Source organism: Parambassis ranga, chromosome 15 (genome assembly GCF_900634625.1).
Source record: "Parambassis ranga chromosome 15, fParRan2.1, whole genome shotgun sequence".
In the NCBI taxonomy this organism is placed as follows: Eukaryota; Metazoa; Chordata; class Actinopteri; family Ambassidae; genus Parambassis; species Parambassis ranga.
This window is the reverse complement of record NC_041035.1, coordinates 22164851-22184297: the sequence shown is the minus strand read 5'-3', so window position 1 is coordinate 22184297 and position 19447 is coordinate 22164851. Positions and strand designations below refer to the sequence as shown.

Below are 19447 nucleotides of genomic sequence, written 5' to 3'. Positions count from 1 at the left end.
GGACAGCTCCGACACTGTGACTGGGCTGGAAGACATGGGCGCGCGAGCGCCCGTCTTACCGCCGGTGTAAAAAAACCAAGCGAAGCTGATGAATTCAGTGCTTGCCGTAGTCCCGGGAGTGTTAACAAAGAACTCCAACCGCTGGACATCGGCGTAAACAGGGCGTTCAAAGTTAAGTTGCGAGCGGCGTGGGAGCGATGGATGGCAGACAGCGAGCACAGCTTTACTGGGAGGGAGCGCCGCGCGATGATACGCCAGCATATGTGAATGGATTGTGGATGATGCGTGGACTCATGTTTCTGCAGTGACTGTTGTCCGAGCTTTTGTGAAAGCCGGCATAATTTCTGAACAACAATAATAATGATTGCCGATCAGCCAGCCGGCCACGTGTGTGGCTGTGACTCTGACAGCGATGAGAGGGAAGCTGGCAGGTTTGAACTCGCGCAGTTGTTTCCTGTTTATTTTTGTAATAAATATTCTGTAGAAATATTCTGTTTGCCAGACGCGAGAATGCGCTGTGCGCTCTGTGGTTTTCTCTGGGCGCTCTGGACAATCCTCCGCTGGGAGTGGATTTCTTTGCGCACCGGCCGTGGCCCCGGATGCTTCTATATGCGTTTCCTCCTGTCACTAGTGACCAGAAGGGCGCCAATAAGAAATGCTCCTCAGTGGGATTTGGCGTTAGTTTTACGCGCACTAACCAGGGCGCCCTTTGAGCCTCTGGATACAGTTTCACTGAAGTTTGTGTCTTAAAACTGATCAGTTCTCTGGCTTTAACGTCTGCAAAAAGTCAGTGATTTATCTGACCTCTCTGCGGCCCCTAGCACAATAAACCCTGCGTGTCTCCTAGAGCATTAACCGCTGCAATCAACCAAATTCGCTACACTGGACCTGCAACGCCGACAGTAAACTGGAAAAAGGACGCATGACAAAAATTGTCTTAAGACAGCAAAATTCACCTTACCACAACCGATTGGACGGCCCCCCCAATTTGGCAGGTGGTGAATGCAGGAGAAGAGAAGAGACTGCAGTGCAGGATCAATCAACACAGCGCCACCCTGATGGAAACCTGCAACCATAGTGGAACAATCACACAACAAGTATTAGGCCCTTCGGCCGTCACACTCTCCCTACTGGAGCTCCAGCACATTACCAGGGGCACGAAAAAAAAAAAAAATAAAAAAATTATTAAATCCCAGTGCGCTACAGGTACCCCAGAAAAACCCTCCGGGCGCAACAGCTCGGCAGCCAGCTTACCGTCCCTCACCAAAGACAACTTCTGCCTCTCTAAATGCAGCTGCGTCCTTGACGGACAGCCGCACTCTAATTCACCCTCCGCCCTGGATGCTGGACAGCCCCGGCAGTGTGAGCAGCCTTCAGAAGGCCAAGATGCTGGACAGCTCCGACACTGTGACTGGGCTGGAAGACATGGGCGCGCGAGCGCCCGTCTTACCGCCGGTGTAAAAAAACCAAGCGAAGCTGATGAATTCAGTGCTTGCCGTAGTCCCGGGAGTGTTAACAAAGAACTCCAACCGCTGGACATCGGCGTAAACAGGGCGTTCAAAGTTAAGTTGCGAGCGGCGTGGGAGCGATGGATGGCAGACAGCGAGCACAGCTTTACTGGGAGGGAGCGCCGCGCGCGATACGCCAGCATATGTGAATGGATTGTGGATGATGCGTGGACTCATGTTTCTGCAGTGACTGTTGTCCGAGCTTTTGTGAAAGCCGGCATAATTTCTGAACAACAATAATAATGATTGCCGATCAGCCAGCCGGCCACGTGTGTGGCTGTGACTCTGACAGCGATGAGAGGGAAGCTGGCAGGTTTGAACTCGCGCAGTTGTTTCCTGTTTATTTTTGTAATAAATATTCTGTAGAAATATTCTGTTTGCCAGACGCGAGAATGCGCTGTGCGCTCTGTGGTTTTCTCTGGGCGCTCTGGACAATCCTCCGCTGGGAGTGGATTTCTTTGCGCACCGGCCGTGGCCCCGGATGCTTCTATATGCGTTTCCTCCTGTCACTAGTGACCAGAAGGGCGCCAATAAGAAATGCTCCTCAGTGGGATTTGGCGTTAGTTTTACGCGCACTAACCAGGGCGCCCTTTGAGCCTCTGGATACAGTTTCACTGAAGTTTGTGTCTTAAAACTGATTAGTTCTCTGGCTTTAACGTCTGCAAAGAGAGTCAGTGATTTATCTGACCTCTCTGCGGCCCCCAGCACAATAAACCCTGCGTGTCTCCTAGAGCATTAACCGCTGCAATCAACCAAATTCGCTACACTGGACCTGCAACGCCGACAGTAAACTGGAAAAAGGACGCATGACAAAAATTGTCTTAAGACAGCAAAATTCACCTTACCACAACCGATTGGACGGCCCCCCCAATTTGGCAGGTGGTGAATGCAGGAGAAGAGAAGAGACTGCAGTGCAGGATCAATCAACACAGCGCCACCCTGATGGAAACCTGCAACCATAGTGGAACAATCACACAACAAGTATTAGGCCCTTCGGTCGTCACACTCTCCCTCCTGGAGCTCCAGCACAGTACCAGGGGCACGAAAAAAAAATAAAATAAAAAAATTATTAAATCCCAGTGCGCTACCGGTACCCCAGAAAAACCCTCCGGGCGCAACAGCTCGGCAGCCAGCTTACCGTCCCTCACCAAAGACAACTTCTGCCTCTCTAAATGCAGCTGCGTCCTTGACGGACAGCCGCACTCTAATTCACCCTCCGCCCTGGATGCTGGACAGCCCCGGCAGTGTGAGCAGCCTTCAGAAGGCCAAGATGCTGGACAGCTCCGACACTGTGACTGGGCTGGAAGACATGGGCGCGCGAGCGCCCGTCTTACCGCCGGTGTAAAAAAACCAAGCGAAGCTGATGAATTCAGTGCTTGCCGTAGTCCCGGGAGTGTTAACAAAGAACTCCAACCGCTGGACATCGGCGTAAACAGGGCGTTCAAAGTTAAGTTGAGAGCGGCGTGGGAGCGATGGATGGCAGACAGCGAGCACAGCTTTACTGGGAGGGAGCGCCGCGCGCGATACGCCAGCATATGTGAATGGATTGTGGATGATGCGTGGACTCATGTTTCTGCAGTGACTGTTGTCCGAGCTTTTGTGAAAGCCGGCATAATTTCTGAACAACAATAATAATGATTGCCGATCAGCCAGCCGGCCACGTGTGTGGCTGTGACTCTGACAGCGATGAGAGGGAAGCTGGCAGGTTTGAACTCGCGCAGTTGTTTCCTGTTTATTTTTTTATTTTTGTAATAAATATTCTGTAGAAATATTCTGTTTGCCAGACGCGAGAATGCGCTGTGCGCTCTGTGGTTTTCTCTGGGCGCTCTGGACAATCCTCCGCTGGGAGTGGATTTCTTTGCGCACCGGCCGTGGCCCCGGATGCTTCTATATGCGTTTCCTCCTGTCACTAGTGACCAGAAGGGCGCCAATAAGAAATGCTCCTCAGTGGGATTTGGCGTTAGTTTTACGCGCACTAACCAGGGCGCCCTTTGAGCCTCTGGATACAGTTTCACTGAAGTTTGTGTCTTAAAACTGATTAGTTCTCTGGCTTTAACGTCTGCAAAGAGAGTCAGTGATTTATCTGACCTCTCTGCGGCCCCCAGCACAATAAACCCTGCGTGTCTCCTAGAGCATTAACCGCTGCAATCAACCAAATTCGCTACACTGGACCTGCAACGCCGACAGTAAACTGGAAAAAGGACGCATGACAAAAATTGTCTTAAGACAGCAAAATTCACCTTACCACAACCGATTGGACGGCCCCCCCAATTTGGCAGGTGGTGAATGCAGGAGAAGAGAAGAGACTGCAGTGCAGGATCAATCAACACAGCGCCACCCTGATGGAAACCTGCAACCATAGTGGAACAATCACACAACAAGTATTAGGCCCTTCGGCCGTCAAACTCTCCCTCCTGGAGCTCCAGCACAGTACCAGGGGCACGAAAAAAAAATAAAATAAAAAAATTATTAAATCCCAGTGCGCTACAGGTACCCCAGAAAAACCCTCCGGGCGCAACAGCTCGGCAGCCAGCTTACCGTCCCTCACCAAAGACAACTTCTGCCTCTCTAAATGCAGCTGCGTCCTTGACGGACAGCCGCACTCTAATTCACCCTCCGCCCTGGATGCTGGACAGCCCCGGCAGTGTGAGCAGCCTTCAGAAGGCCAAGATGCTGGACAGCTCCGACACTGTGACTGGGCTGGAAGACATGGGCGCGCGAGCGCCCGTCTTACCGCCGGTGTAAAAAAACCAAGCGAAGCTGATGAATTCAGTGCTTGCCGTAGTCCCGGGAGTGTTAACAAAGAACTCCAACCGCTGGACATCGGCGTAAACAGGGCGTTCAAAGTTAAGTTGCGAGCGGCGTGGGAGCGATGGATGGCAGACAGCGAGCACAGCTTTACTGGGAGGGAGCGCCGCGCGTGATACGCCAGCATATGTGAATGGATTGTGGATGATGCGTGGACTCATGTTTCTGCAGTGACTGTTGTCCGAGCTTTTGTGAAAGCCGGCATAATTTCTGAACAACAATAATAATGATTGCCGATCAGCCAGCCGGCCACGTGTGTGGCTGTGACTCTGACAGCGATGAGAGGGAAGCTGGCAGGTTTGAACTCGCGCAGTTGTTTCCTGTTTATTTTTGTAATAAATATTCTGTAGAAATATTCTGTTTGCCAGACGCGAGAATGCGCTGTGCGCTCTGTGGTTTTCTCTGGGTGCTCTGGACAATCCTCCGCTGGGAGTGGATTTCTTTGCGCACCGGCCGTGGCCCTGGATGCTTCTATATGCGTTTCCTCCTGTCACTAGTGACCAGAAGGGCGCCAATAAGAAATGCTCCTCAGTGGGATTTGGCGTTAGTTTTACGCGCACTAACCAGGGCGCCCTTTGAGCCTCTGGATACAGTTTCACTGAAGTTTGTGTCTTAAAACTGATTTGTTCTCTGGCTTTAACGTCTGCAAAGAGAGTCAGTGATTTATCTGACCTCTCTGCGGCCCCCAGCACAATAAACCCTGCGTGTCTCCTAGAGCATTAACCGCTGCAATCAACCAAATTCGCTACACTGGACCTGCAACGCCGACAGTAAACTGGAAAAAGGACGCATGACAAAAATTGTCTTAAGACAGCAAAATTCACCTTACCACAACCGATTGGACGGCCCCCCCAATTTGGCAGGTGGTGAATGCAGGAGAAGAGAAGAGACTGCAGTGCAGGATCAATCAACACAGCGCCACCCTGATGGAAACCTGCAACCATAGTGGAACAATCACACAACAAGTATTAGGCCCTGTGGCCGTCACACTCTCCCTCCTGGAGCTCCAGCACAGTACCAGGGGCACGAAAAAAAAATAAAATAAAAAAATTATTAGATCCCAGTGCGCTACCGGTACCCCAGAAAAACCCTCCGGGCGCAACAGCTCGGCAGCCAGCTTACCGTCCCTCACCAAAGACAACTTCTGCCTCTCTAAATGCAGCTGCGTCCTTGACGGACAGCCGCACTCTAATTCACCCTCAGCCCTGGATGCTGGACAGCCCCGGCAGTGTGAGCAGCCTTTAGAAGGCCAAGATGCTGGACAGCTCCGACACTGTGACTGGGCTGGAAGACATGGGCGCGCGAGCGCCCGTCTTACCGCCGGTGTAAAAAAACCAAGCGAAGCTGATGAATTCAGTGCTTGCCGTAGTCCCGGGAGTGTTAACAAAGAACTCCAACCGCTGGACATCGGCGTAAACAGGGCGTTCAAAGTTAAGTTGCGAGCGGCGTGGGAGCACAGCTTTACTGGGAGGGAGCGCCGCGCGCGATACGCCAGCATATGTGAATGGATTGTGGATGATGCGTGGACTCATGTTTCTGCAGTGACTGTTGTCCGAGCTTTTGTGAAAGCCGGCATAATTTCTGAACAACAATAATAATGATTGCCGATCAGCCAGCCGGCCACGTGTGTGGCTGTGACTCTGACAGCGATGAGAGGGAAGCTGGCAGGTTTGAACTCGCGCAGTTGTTTCCTGTTTATTTTTGTAATAAATATTCTGTAGAAATATTCTGTTTGCCAGACGCGAGAATGCGCTGTGCGCTCTGTGGTTTTCTCTGGGCGCTCTGGACAATCCTCCGCTGGGAGTGGATTTCTTTGCGCACCGGCCGTGGCCCCGGATGCTTCTATATGCGTTTCCTCCTGTCACTAGTGACCAGAAGGGCGCCAATAAGAAATGCTCCTCAGTGGGATTTGGCGTTAGTTTTACGCGCACTAACCAGGGCGCCCTTTGAGCCTCTGGATACAGTTTCACTGAAGTTTGTGTCTTAAAACTGATTTGTTCTCTGGCTTTAACGTCTGCAAAGAGAGTCAGTGATTTATCTGACCTCTCTGCGGCCCCCACCTGCCTCAGGATTCAGGGGGGTGGCAGTTCGGCTGTGTTGCATCCTAATCCGAATTTTACACCTAAGAGCATCACTGGCTCTTTCAGATCCAGGGTGATAACGTCCGATGTTTTTTCCCTCCTCCTCACAGCTCTGATGAGGAGGAGAGGACATCTCATCTCTGTCCGGTGCGCGCGCTGTCCTGCTATGTTGCGCGCACAGCCGCTGTGCGCCGCACGCAGCGTCTGTCTGTGCATTACAGAGTTCAGTTTTGGGGGCCCCAGCCGCTACACACACAGCCACACATATCCCTCTCTAGCCCCGAAACCAGCCTTAAAAAAATACAAACACCAGCACAATAAACCCTGCGTGTCTCCTAGAGCATTAACCGCTGCAATCAACCAAATTCGCTACACTGGACCTGCAACGCCGACAGTAAACTGGAAAAAGGACGCATGACAAAAATTGTCTTAAGACAGCAAAATTCACCTTACCACAACCGATTGGACGGCCCCCCCAATTTGGCAGGTGGTGAATGCAGGAGAAGAGAAGAGACTGCAGTGCAGGATCAATCAACACAGCGCCACCCTGATGGAAACCTGCAACCATAGTGGAACAATCACACAACAAGTATTAGGCCCTGTGGCCGTCACACTCTCCCTCCTGGAGCTCCAGCACAGTACCAGGGGCACGAAAAAAAATAAAAATAAAAAAATTATTAAATCCCAGTGCGCTACAGGTAGAGGGAGAACGTGAGCGTGAGCAGGCGCTTGTTCAGGAGGGTTGCGCCCAAACTACGGTGTCCCGGGGGGCTCACTAAGTCTGGGTAAACTGTTACACGGCTGCCACCTAGTGGCCAAAATAAATACCTGCCTTACATATATATGTAGAGTATATATAGTGTGTGTGCATATGAGAGGAAACTGTTAAATAGCTGCATTTCTTTTCTTTTATCTTGTTAATGAGGAGCTTCTGCAGCTTCTGATGAAAGCAGAGCTGATGAAGCTGCTTGGAGCAGAGCAGCAAAACCTCTTCAAGGAGCTCCAACAAGTCCAGCTGCCCTGCTCCAAAAATGACCTGGATGAAGCTCCATCAATGTGGAGCTGCATGGCTGCAAAGAGAAGGGAACAGGTGCAGAGCTCCACCAGCTTTGGTGTTATATTGCCACCTAGTGGAGTAGATATGAATAATTAACTACTCTGTTATTGGTACATGAATAAATATAATATAGAAGCCCGCACACATGCACCAGAAGTGATTGATGTAACATCTTAATGAGCAAAAATTAACATGAATTAATACATGTGTAAATCTCATTTTGTTATCAATTAAAATTAGAGGTTACAGTTGAGAACCTGCATGTAAAGCAACATTAATGATTAATTAACAGTAAAACTAACCATTTTTTATCCCTGATTAACATAATCAATCAAATCAAATGATCAAAGCCAAGCAAATCATTTATTTCAAGCAATACAATTGTCTGTTTATGTTCAATAAATCCAACTCTATTCAGTTTACCATAAAATACCCCACAGATTTGAGACTCTGACACTGACATGTAAATGTTATCCATCCATTAATCAGTGTATCTACTACTTGGGAATGTACTTGGACCACAAACTGGACTTGGACACTGTTAGATAAAATAAGGTCAAGTAAACAAGGTCAAGTCAAGTTTTTTAATTTTATTTATAAAGCACATTTGAAAAAACAACTTTCATTGAACAAAGTGCTGTAGACAGGAGTCAGTCATGTTGTAAAAATTAAATTTATTAAAAGTAAAATAATAAAAGTACAGTAAACAAGATAAAACATGCATAAAAGTGGTAAAAGCCAAGGTGAACAATGTAAACTAAATGTGAGGCTATAAACTGACATGACAGACACACAATGACCAGAACAGAACATGAGTGGTGGTTGTTGAAAAAAAAAACAGGTTAAATTCAGAGACTTAGGTCTACTTCAGTATCTTCTGTGTCTTCTTTTTCTTCTTTCGTCCTGTCTGTCTTTCGCCTGTCTCCTTTCCACAACTATCCCCAATCTTCGGGTTGCCCAGGCTGTATTGGTCCTGGTGGTCTACACTCTCGTTGTAGTCCCAGCCGTGCTGGTAGTCTGCGTATTCCTGGTCGCTTAGGTTGTCCGGGTCTAGGGTGCCCTGCTCGTGTATGCGGAACAGCCAGTCCAATCTCTTATCTGGTGTCTCTGCAACACGTTCTCTTTTTGGAGGTTCCTGTAATTTTACCCATTTTGGCAGAAAGATGTCTACCAGCTGTTCGGGGTCCAACGGTCTGTACTTGTCCCTGCTCTTGGACAGCTGGTTGCAGGGATCCTTGCTCTCAGCAATCAGGTCGCTGCCATGTTGCTTGAGCTCCTCTGGTTCTTTTGCTTCCTGCTCACATTTCAGCTGATCTTGTAAGGAGGACCTGTCCTCTGACAGTTGGCTGATCTTACTGTCCTTCTCCTGGACGGTCTTGTTGGCCTTCTGTAGGTCACTCCTCAGAGTGCAGACCTCGTTGGCCAGCTCCTCACACTTGGAAGAACACTGGGCATGTTCTTCGGCAGCCTTTCTGAGGTTTTCATTTTCTTTTCTGAGCTGGTCACACTTTACCCTTAACTCTAGAGCCTCTTTTTGCTGAAGAGTCAGAGACTGCTGTAAACTTTTCTGCGTTTGCTCAAATTCCAGCTCTCCCTCCTCCAACTGTCTGAACTTGGCCTTGCTCTTGGCCAGTTCGTTGCAGACATGATTGTTTTCAGCAAACAGGTCAGTGATGACATTCTCCTTACTAACCAGCTCTGATTGAATTTCACTGTTACGTTTCTCGAGCTCATCAAGGTGTTTCTCAATGCTTTCTCTTGATTCCTGCTCACGTTTCAGCTGATCTTGTAAGGAGGACCTGTCCTCTGACAGTTGGCTGATCTTACTGTCCTTCTCCTGGACGGTCTTTTTGGCCTTCTCTAGGTCACTCCTCAGAGTGCAGAGCTCGTTGGCCAGCTCCTCACACTTGGAAGAACACAGGGCATGTTCTTCGGCAGCCTTTCTGAGATTTTCATTTTCGTTTGTGAGGACGGTCCCGTTGGCCTTTTCCAGTCCAGTGATCAAGCCGTCTGATTTCACAATAAACTGCTTCACCGTTTGTCCTTTCTTCTCGCGCTTCTCACGTTCTTGGCACTCTTTCTTCTCGCGCTTCTCACGTTCTTGGCGCTCTTTCTTCTCGCGCTTCTCTCGTTCTTGGCGCTCTTTCTTCTCGCGCTTCTCTCGTTCTTGGCGCTCTTTCTTCTCGCGCTTCTCTCGTTCTTGGCGCTCTTTCTTCTCGCGCTTCTCTCGTTCTTGGCGCTCTTTCTTCTCGTGCTTCTCTCGTTCTTGGCGCTCGTTCTTCTCGCGCTTCTCACGTTCTTGGCGCTCTTTCTTCTCGCGCTTCTCTTGTTCTTGGCGCTCTTTCTTCTCGTGCTTCTCTCGTTCTTGGCGCTCTTTCTTCTCGCGCTTCTCTTCTTGTTTTCTGCCTGAAGGCATCAGTTTGGACATCCATCCATCCATCTTCTGTTAACCCGCTTGTCCTGCAGTGGAGGGTCACGGGGGGCTGGAGCCTAGCCTAGCTAGCTTTGGGTGAGAGGCGGGGTATACCCTGTGAGGACACGACACACCCTGGATGGGAAACATTGGAGATGCATTAGGAAGGGGACAGAGACAGTTGAATGGCTGAAATCGGTCAATGTATGCTGAAGATACGCTGCGCCAAAAAACTACACACCAAGCAGTTGTTCAGAGGGTGCAACCCCCATTAAAATACATGGGATCTGCCCTGAGAGGAGTAACAGGAGGCTGACACACCCCTCTCTCCAACATTAATTAGGCTTAATTAGGCAGGCAGAGCGGTTACCATGGTGACAAGCTGACACACAGAGGCATACAAAGCTCTGAATTGCTATGATTCTCCAGCAAAGCAAAGCAAGCATGTTTCAGCTGCAGCAATCAAACTTGCATTTTCTTCAGGAAATGCACTCTTCTAGTTTTTTGAAAAAAACTTGAGGTTGACCCGGAATGTCCTCTGTGAGATGAACATTTTGATAGCTGAATGGCTGAAATCGGTCAATGTATGCTGAAGATACGCTGCTGTAAAAGGCTCCTGAAGGAAATGCAAGTTTGATTGAAGAAGCTGAAGCATTGCTTTGAAAGCTTATCTGAATGATTGCTTTGAACTCTAAAAGTATGAAAAAACACATCTAAATGCATATGAATAGAAGCTGGATGGCAGAACAAGGGCTGAATTCCTCTGAACACAAGCTGAAGCAGTCATAAAAGCAGCCGAATTAACCTGAACAGCAGCTGGATAATTGCTTTGAACAGCAGGTGAATTGTCTGATCTTGGAATAATAGCTGAGGCTTAGGGAGACTAAACGATTTTGATGTGGGCATGTAGCAAACAGCTCCATAGCGATGAATATGGCAGATATCATGTGTAATGATTGATAAAGAAGTAGCCGTAATACTAGTGATACTATACAGCTGAAGGATGATCAATATGACACATATAATGCTTAAAGTCTGATAAAGACTACAAATATGGCTGCTTTGTATGCTTCTTGACAGCCTGTCACCATGGTAACCGCTCTGCCTGCCTAAATAAGCCTAATTAATGTTGGAGAGAGAGGTGTGTCAGCCTCCTGTTACTCCTCTCAGGGCAGATCCCATGTATTTTAATAGGGGTTGCACCCTCTGAACAACTGCTTGGTGTGTCCAAACCAAAACACTCAACAATTTAAAAACCGTGAGCATCACAAGTGTTTGCTCTACAAATGTCTGCAATTTCATGTTGATCCTGTAAAAGATGTGGAAATGGCAGCAAGTTAGAAAATAGGTTTGCTCTGGTCCAGTCACTTCACCATGAATGAGCAAAAAGACCGGCACTCTCCCCGAACAGCTGGCTCTACAGGCAAAACAGTTTGGTTTAACGTCACCAGGAGCTCTACCGTCTCTACAGTCCCTGGGTTTACACTTCTCTGGTCTCTCTATCACGCAGAATGGAGTTCGCCCTTACACACTTACACACACACACGGCATGTGCATAAATGCGCACAACTCTCTCTTTAAATAAACATGGAGAAGTTGCACTTATCACTCACTACTGTTGGTACTCACCACGAATCTGACTGTATGAAGAAATGTGTAAAAGATGTTAGCCTCCTCTGCAGCTGTGTTTCGTTCTTCCTCTCTGATCCTTCTCTTCTCCGAGTTTAGTCCAGTAATCAGTTTGATTATTTTCCTTTGCACTTTAGGCAGGTTCGTTTCCACGAACTCTCCAAAATCTCCTGCTGTGTCTCTCCTTGAAACTGTCCACCAACAGCTTTATTGCACAAAGGTGTACCTTTATATAACTTTGGTATGCCTTTGATCTCTGAGTCATCAAAGGTACCCCTGTCAGCCTGTCACCACGGTAACAGCCCTGCCTGCCTGTATCCATGGCAACCTGAATGTTTCTCAACCGCACCTAACTGCAGCTCTCTCTGTCCCCCTCCTAATGCATTTCTGATGTAAAAACACCCTCTAAACAACTGCTGCTTTTGTCCAAACCGAAGCCTTCAGACAAAAAGTATGGACACAGCCAGAATCACAAGATGTTGCTCTACAACACAGTATATGCGATGTGGACATGTAGCAAACGGCTCCATAGCAATGAATATGGCAGATATCATGCGTAACGATTGATAAAGAAGCAGCCAAATACTATACAGCTGAAGGATGATCAATATGACAGATATAATGCTTAAAGTCTGATAAAGACTACAAATATGGCTGCCAAATGCAGCCAAATGCCATATGGTTGCCAAATATGGCAACAGCTCTGCCTGCCTCATTAAGCTAAATTAATGTTATTTTTTTCAAAAGACTATAGTTTTTCAAATATTAAGCAGTTTCTGTGTCATTTTTAACATGGGAGTCTATGAGAGAGCCCTTCAACCAGGGTCATCTGCCAAATTTATCTCCTCCTACAAATTTCAAGCTTCACACGTATAGACTTAGCCTGCCTGTGTACGTCATCTCCCCAGTTGTGTTGTTTTAGTATTGGTTGTGTAGTGTTAGCTGTGTTTTTGCCATCGTTCGTTGTTTTCCACACAGGTGTTGGTGTGTTTATAGATGTCTTACTATGGACATATATGTGATGTCACTCCGATGATCTCATCCATGATGTGTTACTGTGAAATATGATTATGCTTGTGCCTGCTCTAAGATGTGTGTGTGTATTCTGAGAAGCTGTGTCTGTTGGATAACAGAGGGTATAAGACCGCAGGCTGGTTGGAGGCTCATGTTTCCAGAACCAGAACCTGAGCCTATAATGTTTGTAGCAGGTTAGTAGCTCTGCACTTGGTCCACATACACCTGGCCGTGGTCATCGTGGTGATAAGGCAGGTGATGGGGGTCTATGTAAGCTCCAACCTGGTCATTGTAGGCGTAGTTCAGCTCCCCCAGGTCATCGGTGGGGGCGTGGTCTCTGCCAGCCAGCAGATCGGTCCGTTTCAGAGCGCGGCCTTCTCCAAATGCACGGTACAGATACACCGCCATGACGAACAGCGCCACCTGCAGAGAGGCGGAAACACTCAGTGTGATGGAGCTAGAGTAACATAAGGTTACCATCCAGACTCACTGTATGAGACAGCGTCTAGTGGACACTAGAGGAAATGCAGTTTGTGCTGCTTGGTCTCAGTACCTACCTCAGTACCTCATCTACTAACAGATACAGAGCTGCGCTGATCTTCCTTCTTCTTCACCCTTAATAAATATTTATGTCATATAACCACAAACAGGCAGCCATGTTGATTCAAAACCATCCAATCAGAAGCAGACAGGAAGTGCTGACACGTCAAAGTGATCTGCTGGTGACTCAGTGAAGACACATAAAAACCCTCAGACTGTGACAAAGGTGTGTTTGCACCCTCTGCAGGCAGTGCAGTGTTACTACCTGCAGTAACTGCAGGGCTACGTCCATGGCGATGATGGTCAGGGAGTTCTCCTGCAGCCAATCACTGAACGTCTGACTGCAGCCCTGAAAACCACAAACCCAGCAGCATCATGGGTAAAACATCACATCACACCAGCGATATGAAACACAGCAGGTTTAGAGCCGCCGGCGCCCCCTCAGGAGCGAGCTCGTGCCGCTCCCTTGGCCAATCAGAGTGAGGTTCAGCAGCTCGGAGCACCAGGAAGAGTTGACGCTGCGCTGAAACGAGTGAAAGCAGGAACACGGAAGCACGTCTGGACTCGTCAGGTTCAGGCTCTGGATGTAGGTGTTGCTCAGCCAATCAGCAGCACCGGTTCTGCCACAGCAGCCGCCCTGTGAGTCAGTCACAGTGTCGGTGTGTGTTTTAGTGTGTGTCAGTGTGTGTGTGTGTCAGTGTGTGTGTGTGTGTGTCTGTGTGTGTGTCAGTGTGTGTGTCTGTGTGTCAGTGTGTGCCAGTGTCTGTGTAATAATAGCACAGGGTACCAGCAGGGGGCAGCACTAAGAAACAAAACTGGATTTTATTTCTCACAGTGTTCTTTCAAGAAACCCACCACACATCAGCCGAGGGACACAGGTAAAAAACACCTGACTGAGCCCTGGATGTGGTCGCAGCATTTTCCCACGTGACCTGAATGCAGCATCAGACGTTACGCTGACTCACCGTCAGCAGTAGGAACCTGATCTCACAGGTCGCTGCCACGCTGACCGCCAACACCACCGATCACCAGCAGGCCCACGGACACCACCTGCAGCTCCTCTGCACACACAGAGACACAGAGACAGAGACACACACACAGAGACAGACAGACACACACACACAGTGTCATTGAGCTATGCTAACAGTTCCCCCTTGTTTACAGTTTTTGTGCTAAGCTAGGCTAAAGCAGCGTCCTCTTTGTAAATGTTGGGCTGATCCTTTAAAGCTGCAGTCTTTACCGGAGGGGAGGGAGTTCAGGAAGCTTCCTCTGTCGAACGGGATCCAGATCGCACAGCCGGCCGCACTCAGACCCACAAACTACAGAGGTCAAAGGTCAAGACAAGGCTCTGAGCATCATCACTGTTCAGACTGTGCTTTACTGTTAAAGTGAACATCTATTCCTACTGTTGGCTTCAAAGAGGAAACTACTAAATAAACCAGCTGACATCAGCAATTCAAAACAAACAAAAGAAACAGAAAAAGAACACATTGAAAATGTATCCGTGATGATCAGAAGGACTCTGACTGATTAATCCAGAGGAATCTTTTCTCAGACTTCCTGGATGAAAAAGGCCTCTGAGCTTATTGAAGGATGTGAAGATGGACTCACCAGAAACACGGTGTTAAAGACTGCCAAGCAGAACTTCAGCAGCTCCACCTTCACCTCCAGCTTCTCCTCCACCTTCATCTCCACAGGCAGCAGACCACGGTCCGTTCAGGTCCCTCCGTCTGACCCTCAGAGGACCGACACTGCAAACGCCTGCGATCAGAGTTCACTTCCTCATTGTCTGTAAACATTAAACTGGTCTCAGAGTCTCCATGGAGACGCGGCACACACGTCTATCACATAAGGCCATGTTGTAGGACAGGACCTGGACTCTCTGACAGAGGTGTGCCAGAGGAGGACGTGGTCCAAAATAAAGACTATACTGGACTGTCCCTCTCACCCGCTCCACACTGTGCTGACCAGCTACAGGAGCTCGTTCAGCAGCAGACTCCGACTCCCACGATGCACCACTGAGAGACACAGGAAGTCATTCCTGCCTGTCAATCAAACTACTGAACTCTGAACTGTGACAGTCACTCAGACACTGTACATTCATACTGGTACATTCATGTCCTGCTCTTTACTATGTAAAGGTTTTTATACAGTTGTAAATATGCGTCTTCTTCTTTAGATACAACTCAGGGATTTAAATGCTGTCTAGGTATTTAGATTATTATATATTTCTATTTCAAACTTCAATTTATCTTTGATTTCTTTGTCTGTAACAAAAAAGAATTTCCCCTCAGGGATAAATAAAGGAATTCTGATACTTGCAGCTATTTGACAATACCAACACGCGGCCACCAGAGGGCACTGATGAAGCCAAATATAGAGAAAAAACATGGAATTCTTTAAAAAGAAGAAGAGACAAATGCACCAAAATGTTGTTCTTAGGAAACTCCCCCAGCAGTATTTATAGGACAGATGTGAATCAGACAACCCACATAAACTGTTTTAAAGTCTGCAGGCCATTTGAATTTGAATATGAACAAAGAAGATTTGACAAAGAGGATGCTACATCTTCCTCCTGTGTTGCACAGAGGGGGAAATATCTGATCTCCAATGCTACACATCTCATTACACATGCACCATGATGACATCATGTGTGGACACTACCATTCAAAAGTTTGGGGTCACCGAGCCACTTCTAGAGCTTCTCTGATCAGCATTACTCAGCTGTGCTAACATCATCTCACAGCACTGTTCTAATCATCAATTAGCCTTTTTAACACAATCGGCTAACACAATGCACCATTAGGACGACGCTTGTGCCAAAATCTGATCGTGTGCGATTAATCGTCAGAAAAATTGTCACCGATTACTATATTTACCACTCATCAATTACTGCAATTAGTGCCTCGTCATGATGATGCATTTTTGTGTGACGTACTCTCCCCTGCAAGTGCACACATGTAAGCCCACAATAATAAATCACAATAATGGCAGAAGGCGGTGGTGTTCAGTTAAATGACGCGGAGCAGGACATTCTAACAGAGGTTCAACGTCTGTCACCATAAGCTGGAGCACGAAGAAAGGCGAAGAAAGCGTGACGAGGTCACAACGCCAGCTACAGCGAGGCCTCCTCCAGCAGATATTGGAAAGAATTCCAGTCGGCCGAGAATCCGCGACATGTTTAGTATTATGCTCCTTACAACCAACCTAACGTAACGCAGGTTGATTTGCACAAACACACAGTTACATGTGAAATTGTCCAGTTTGTTTGTTTTTTCTGCTGCTGTTCTACAGTATGAGTGAAAACATGCACTAGTGTGGGACGTATTCCAGCCACAGGTTAGCAGGTCTGTTTGCACAGACATTTTTTTAACCTTAAATAATCACTGATGTGTAATCATTATCAGCTAAATGCCATAAATAATCGTGACTCATTCTTTGGCCAATATCGCCCAAACCTAATTACAACACAGGAGTGATGGCTGCTGGAAGTGCCTCTGTTCACCTTTGTATATATTCCATTAAATAACAATACAATATATTATATATATATATATATACAAAAACATACCTGTTAACACTGGTACACTCTGCTCACTCACAGCACCCTGCTGCAGCTCAGCACACACCCGCAGAAAACACACACACAAAATGAACACATGCCACAACCTTCTCAACTACATGACCGCACACAGACACATCACAGCATGACCCGCTGCTCTCTAACAGCCCATTTACCACACCGACAGGAAACACCTCGTAGGACCTTCAGGAACAAAACACAACGTCAAAAACAACACACAACACCGTCTCATTAATCACATAAACTACACACACACACAACAGTTACACAACACCTGCATCCGCACATGCCTGTCGCTCTGGTTGACAGGCAGCAGCCTCAGCTCCTGTCAAACCAACCAAACACTATCAGTTTATAACACATCACAACGTGTCATCACCAACAAACAGGATCACTGGTCCCACTCCAACAGGACCCGTCACAACAACACTACACAACTCCACATCACAATGTTTCTCTTTCGTCCTCTGGTTCTACTTGAAACATGAACAGTATCATTCACTGACATGGACCCATTTGGCCCGTTGCTTGTCTGAACTGACCCGGTGCGTCCAGGTGCCGATGTTGCTCTGTATGACACAGGTGCAGCAACGTGCTGACGGGCCTCCCTCACCAGGAACCTCTCTGAGCTCCTCCGGTACCTCTTACTGGAACGCTTCCTAGCTTCTATACAGCTGCTTCTGATGGGTCACAGGCCCAGACAGCAGCTCGGCATAAATCCAGCCTGCAGACACATGCAGACACACAAATGTCTACAACTACACAGCTACATTACACTCACTCACCAACCGCCGACTGTGTTGTACATATGAAATCTCCGCCTTCGTTCACACTGCAAACCTCTGGCTGGCCTTCATCACACAAACACCCCTCAACACATTAGCCAGAGACTCTTTTCATCCCATGTGTCACAGCCAGTGGTTAGGCCCTTTGTTTGGAGGAGGTTTGTGACAAAAAAATAATTTTCTCACCAAAAAAGAAATTCAAAATAAGAACTAATCAAATCAAATCACGGCAACAAAACCGGATCTCTCCTCCTGCCTTCCTCCTCCTGCACACACCTCGCCCCGCCTGTCTGCAGGTGTTTTAGAGCTGATTGCCAGGGAGGAGCCATCCATTCATTCTATACAATCCGTACATTCTATCCATAAAAACAATTCAAATCATAATCTAATCAGTAGCAACATAAACTCTGATTGTCAACATATTTACGTCTATTCAAAATTCATCTGGCTCCATGCGTAATGAACACACAGTGACCCGACTCACTGCTTCCCTCTCCACACACACACACAGACAACTGCACACTTCTTCAAATTCTTTATGACTCATCACATGAGCTTCTAAGACCTTTGGACATTTATTAAACAACTACCTAACCTCACAAACTATTTGTGAATGGGAAATATTTAGCAACACAACACACTGACACTGACAAACCGTGACCTGAGGGTCAGCTGCTGTGTGTCCCGACACTGGCTGTCGAGCTTCTGTTACCATCACACACAGGGCCTGTGGCATAAACACAACAACGACACATTAACTGTGGGACTTCAGGACGACATTTCTACTCAGTTACACAACATACTCAAACCGCACATACCTGCATCACTGCTGATTCACTCTACACTTCATTCAGCTGGATCATCTTCTGCTCCAGGACCTACACAAAAAACACATTCAACTCATTTCCACTATTTTAATATTGCAATTTAAATACTGCTAACAGTGTCAGCTACCTCAAAGCACGGCTAACAGCAACAGTAACATTACAGCAGCTCAGCTATGCTAAAACATGTCCTGTGCTGAGGCCACGTCAGCCTCTACACACTATGTTTAAGGCTGCCTGAAGCTGTACTGCTGCTTTGGTCCGGTCTGTCTGAGGCAGACCATCACACTGATTCAACTATCTAAGTAACTATCTAAGTAACTAACTAACAACAAGACATTTATACTCAGTTCAAAGGGAAGCAGGCAGAATTAGACCAGCAGGGGGCAGTATGAGAGAAGAAAGATGCATTAAAAGACTCAGACTTGGACACACTGGGTTAAACAAACACTGAAACGAACAGGTAAACATACATCAGGGCTCTGGAGGATTGTACTGAAGAAGAAACAGTCCCTCATGTGTTCTGCATATGTCCAGCACACACAACAGAAAGAAACAAGTTCCAGAGGGAGGAAGCTAAGGAAAGCAGCATGAATGAATTCAGATACCATCTATTCTAAAAGGGAAACCTTGGAGATATTTGCTAAGTTATCTAAACAGGCTTAGTTTTTAGGATTTAGCTGTTTTGTTTCGCTCTCTCCACTCAGGCCCACACTGCAGTATAGTATGGGTGGTAATGCACCGGGGTAGGATGCCACTTGCCAATAAACTAGAAGAAGAAGAAGAAGACAACAACATAAACGGCGAGCAAACTGGGTAGAAGTCCGGCCGCAGCTCAGGTCAAGATAAATACCTAATTTGCAAGTTAGCACCGTAATGTAATGGCGGATAGTTTATAATGACTGAAGTGTTGTCACTCGGCTAGTTAGCTGTGCAGAGAGTTAGCTTCTGTGTTTGGTGACTTGTATCGCGGGACACCGGGGACAACAATCTGGCCTGCTTGGACTGCACAGTACATATTGAGGAGGACAGGAGCCTCAATGTGGAAGTGTACAGGAAACCCACACACACGGACCAGTACCTGTTGTTTGATTCACACCACCCACTGGAACACAAACTGGGAGTCATCAGGACCCTGCAGCACAGAGCACAAACTGTACCCACCAGCTCAGAGGGGAAGAAGAAGGAGCAACACCACATCAGGA

General features: G+C 47.5%; 1 long non-coding RNA gene across 1 annotated transcript; it reads right to left on the bottom strand.

Annotated features, from left to right (window-relative positions):
* Positions 1 to 14184: 14184 nt before the first annotated feature.
* Positions 14185 to 18148, bottom strand: LOC114447376 (uncharacterized). The gene is made up of 3 exons (XR_003671836.1): positions 18080 to 18148; positions 14662 to 14811; positions 14185 to 14369 (listed from the first exon to the last, which is right to left on the bottom strand). It is a non-coding gene; the product is annotated as an uncharacterized LOC114447376 (long non-coding RNA).
* Positions 18149 to 19447: the final 1299 nt, after the last annotated feature.